The sequence below is a fragment of the Dasypus novemcinctus genome, chromosome 15 (assembly GCF_030445035.2).
Source record: "Dasypus novemcinctus isolate mDasNov1 chromosome 15, mDasNov1.1.hap2, whole genome shotgun sequence".
In the NCBI taxonomy this organism is placed as follows: Eukaryota; Metazoa; Chordata; class Mammalia; order Cingulata; family Dasypodidae; genus Dasypus; species Dasypus novemcinctus.
The window spans coordinates 83,467,095-83,472,204 of NC_080687.1; the positions used below are offsets into that span (position 1 = coordinate 83,467,095).

The 5,110-nt window shown below is 36.6% G+C and overlaps 1 pseudogene; it reads left to right on the forward strand.

Moving 5' to 3' along the window:
* Positions 1-3,756: 3,756 nt before the first annotated feature.
* LOC101410912 (poly(rC)-binding protein 2 pseudogene) lies at positions 3,757-4,835 on the forward strand (annotated as a pseudogene).
* Positions 4,836-5,110: the final 275 nt, after the last annotated feature.

The window sequence follows — 5,110 nt, forward strand, 5'->3', positions numbered from 1 at the left end:
AAAAAAAGATATTCCACACAAATAGTAACCAAACATATTCTGGGTAGCAACACTAATATAGTACAAAATAGAATTTAAATGCAAAACTGTTACAAAGGTTGGAGAAGGTCAAAATATATTAATAAAAGGGGCAATTCACCAAGAAGAAATAACAATAAAAAAAATTTATGAACTTAACCTGGGTGCCCCAAGGTACAGGAAATACAAACTGGCAAAAGTTAAGGGAGAAATTGATGTCTCCACAATAATGCATGGAGCCTTCAGTACACCACATCCAGTATTGAATAGGACATCTGAACAGAGGATAAATAAAGAAACAGACAGCTTAATATTATGATATAGGGGAGGTGGACTTGGCCCAGTGGTTAGGGCGTCCGTCTACCACATGGGAGGTCTATGGTTCAAGCCCCAGGACTCTTTGACCCGTGGGGAGTTGGCCCACGTGCAGTGCTGATGCATGCAAAGTGTGCCATGCCACACAGCAGTGTCCCCACGTACAGGAGCCCCATACGCAAGGAGTGCACCCCATAAGGAGAGCCGCCAGTGCAAAAGAAAGTGCAGTCTGCCTAAGAATGCAGCCACACACACAGAGAGCTAACACAAGATGACGCAACAAAAAGAAAAACAGATTCCCATGCTGCTGACAAGAGAAGCGGACAAAGAAGAAGATGCAGCAAATAGACAAAGAACAGACAACTGGGGTGGGGGAGAGGGGAGATAAATAAATAAATAAATAAATAAATAAATAAATAAATAAATAAACAAATAAATAAATAACTCTTTTAAAAAATATATTATGATATATAAACTAGACTTTATAGACATTTATAGAGCATTACACCCCAAACCATTCTTTTCAAGCACTTATGGAACCTTCTCCAGGATAGACATATGTTGGGTTGCAAGATAGATCTCAATAAATGTAAAAAGATTGAAATTTATCCAAGACACTCTTTCTGATCACAATGGAATGAAGCTGGAAATCAATAATGAATGGAAAAAGAGAAAATTCATAATATATGGCGATTAAACAACACATTTAAATAATCAGTGGGTCAAAGAAGGAATAGTGAGAAAATTCATTTTAAAAAAAACCAAGATATTGGCATATAGACAAACAGAGTGACCAATGGAACTGAAAAGTGAACTCAGAAGCAGTCCCTCACATATATGGTCAAGTGATTTTTGAAAAATGTTCAACATCACTAGCAATTAGGTAAGTGGAAATCAAAACTGCAATGAGATATCATTTCACAACTATTGGAATGGCCAATATTTAAATCAGGAAATTACAAGTGTTGGAGAGCTTGTGGAGAGATAGGAACACCTATTTACTGTTGATGGGAATGTAGAATGGTTCAACCACTGTGGGGTATTCTTTGGCAGTTCCAAAGGAATTTGAACATAGATTTTCCATGTGACCCAGCAATACCACTAATAGGTATATACCAAGAAGAATTGATATAGAAGTGACACAAACAGACATCTGCACACCGATGTTCACATCAACATTATTCACAATTCCCAAAAGATGGAAACAGAACAGGCATCCATCAACTGAAGAATGTATAAACAAATTGTGGTGTATACACACAATAGGATATTATGCAGCTATAAGAAGAATTGAAGTCGTGAAGCATATGACAACATGGAGGAACCTGGAGAGCATTATGTTGAGTGAAGCAAGCCAAACACAAAAGGACATATACTGTATGAATGTGCTATTATGAACTATATATACTGTATGAACTTATGGAGTTGATAATTAGACTATAGGTCATCAGAAAATAGAATGAGGGTAGAGAATGGACAGCTGAGAGTTAATCTGTGCAGAATTAGTCAAATAGTTGTTTGTAAATCTTTGGAAGTGTATAGAAATGGTGAAAGCACAACATAGTGTTTGTAACTAGTGGTGCTATTATATGGGTATGACTGGTTGAAAGGGAAAATCTAAAGACACATATATTGTGTCTAGAAGGAAAGCTAAAAAATGTAACATGGGACTGTATAACACAGTGAAATCTCAGGTGAAATAAGAATATCAATAACATCGAATATATGACTGTTTTTAGAAAATATAAATACAAAAAACTAGAGACAGACACAGAATAGGAACTACGTATAGCAGGGGAAGCATAGACTGAGAGGTGATGATTTTGTTTGTGCATTTGTCTATTTTTTTAATTGTTATTATTGGAATAATGAAAATGTTCTAATAATGATTGAAGTGAAGAATGCATAATTATGTGATTATACCAAATACCATTAATAGTACACTCTGGATGGATTTATGCCTTATTAGTATGTGTCAATAATTCGCTTTGTTTAAAATTTTAAAATATGTAATCAGAGAGTAAGGAGACAAACAAGTAGAGGGAAAAGTATTATGGAGATGTGCTAGACCATTAAATTATAAACATTGGATATTATTCTGAATTTTAAAATATTTCTATTACTATTAATTTTTAAATAAAGGAAATTTAATCTCAGGCTTGTGCAAGTTCACTTGATGCATATTTCTTGATAGAGAGTAATGAATGTTACACTCTGATAGGTAATGTGCATTTATTCTCTATTGATCTCTCTAGAAATTAAAATACAGTATAACTGCCTTGCAATAAAATTTACTGTTTACCTTTCTTTTCTTCACTTTACTATCCTTGCAATCATTTGTGTTCCTTTTAGGCAAGTTACCAATGCCTATGAGTTCATAAATTTAATTGCTTACTCATTAGTTCAGTAACTTAAGTTAACTGAATAAGGTTTGAAGTCGTCTAAAGTTATTTTTAAATGAATTTTCAAGACAACATTGTTACCTTATAAATTTCCAGTTCATTTTTAAATGCCATTACTCCATTCTGCCTTCTATAATAAAAAGAAATCTTACTATGAAGAAAACCATTTTTAAAAAATTTACCTGGTTGCATCCTCTCAGTGCCATGCTAATTTTCTCTTTCACTTATTGTTAAAAATGAAATAAAATGAAAACATGTGTTCATACAAAGACTTATACATAAATATCTAGACTACTATTACTCATAATGGTCAAAACTGGAAATTATCTAAACGTCCATTAAGTATAAATGAATAAACAAAATATGGCATACCCATGCATCGAAATATTTTTTAGAAATTAAAAAGAATAGCCTGTAGATACATGCAACAACATGGATGAACCTCAGAAACATTGACTCTCTGCCGATTGAACGACACCTGGGACAAAAAGACTATACATTGTATAATTCTGCTATACAAAACTTCTAGAAATAGAAAAATTATATAAACAGGAAGAAGAATAGGAGCTTCTAAGAGCTGCAAGTGGGTACAGGGATGGATTGCAAAAGGTGAGTAAGAAACATTTTAGCATAAGAAAAGTGCTTTAAATCAGGATCCTGGCTTTGGTTGCAAAACTTTATAAATTTATTAAAGTTTATAGAATGCATAATTGCAATGGGTTAATTTTATAGTACATACATTTTCCATCAATAAAGCTGTTTTATTTAAATGAATAATCATAGTCATAATATTGAGGTCATGTCAAAAGGACCCACAGAAGCAAGCTTAATAGCAGACACTAGCTAATCTAGGAAACTTTGAGCATCAATATAAATAATGATAGTAGCAGATTATAACTCACTGAATAAAACAGCAAATCATGAGTCAATGATGAGTCCATGTTTGTATAAATAAATAAGTAATTATGAATGGGATATTTTTGGTTTTCACCCCCACCAGTGACCAAAGACTTAACCACTTAGAGATCAGCTTCCCAGGACATTGCTGGACATGGACACTAGTCTTGACTGAAGAGGGATTAAATGTAACCGTGACCATCCAGCTACTTATATATGGAAAAGAAGTTGGCAGTATCATTGGAAAGAAAGAAGAATCTGTTAAGAAGTTGTACAAGGAGAGATGTGCAGGTATCAACATATCAGAAGGGAATTGTCATTATCATTTTGGCTAGACCCATTATTGCCATCATTAAAGCCTTTGCTATGACCGTCAACAAACTGGGAAAGGGTATCAACAGTTCTGTGACCACGAGCACAGCTGTCAGTAGACTCCTGCTCACCCTGAAACTGTTGGTCCCTGCGAGTCAGCATGACTCTCTCATTGGGAAAGGTGGTTGCAAGGCCAAGAATATGCAAGAAAATACAGGAACTCAGGTACAGGTAATTCAGCTGAGTGGGTCATCACAATACTGCTGACATTATGCAATCCAACCATGAATGTGCCAAACAGATCTGTGTGGTCAGACTGGAGTCCCCTCCAAAGGGTGTGACTGACTCGGCCTGCAGGTCAAACGAACTGGCACCTGAAAGAGGGAGTGGGAATTGGGGGACAAGAGGCGAGAGAAACGGAGACAAGACAGGATTCTGATCAAGTCTCCATTTATTGAGGGTAGAGCATCAGAATATATACTAAGGGGAGGGTATTAGCAGGGGGTGATAGGCTGATGAAGCGGCTCTTCCATATAAGGCAATAAAATGCTGTTACACCACTTGCTATAGGTTGCGAGTCTTCAATGCTGGTCATGGCTTCAACATCTTGTTGCGCGGGCGTGACACTTTTTGCCCAGGAAACTGGGGAAAGGGGAAGAAGAAGGCGGAAGCACAGGGGTGGAGTAGGCGTACTTATGAAAACCGCCATGTTGCTGGAGACCGCAAATGCACGTAGCTCCGGGCGGCTCCCCACATGTGACCATCCCATACTCACCCAAACTATCCAGTTCTCTGATTACCTTAGCAGGTGGTCAAAACAGGTAGAGAACAGGCAGCAACAGTGAGAGCTTTACCATACCACCCTTTCCATGTAACTCAAACCTAACCTAGTTTGCCTGGGATGGCTATCCCATTCAAGGAATATGAATCCCATTTAGTGACAAGGAATATTTATGCTATTCCAGAGTCAGATTTCACCAACTGTGCCAGTTAGCAATGCCATAGTCTCATTCTCCTATGGCACCAAATTCAACACCAAATTCAGTCTACTTTTCATGAATTCAATGTTTCAAACAATTTGATTAGATACCTAACTGGGCCTCAAGGTGTCAAAATCCATGAGATACTGAAAGATGCCTGGGTCACAGGCATTGAAATTGGCAACT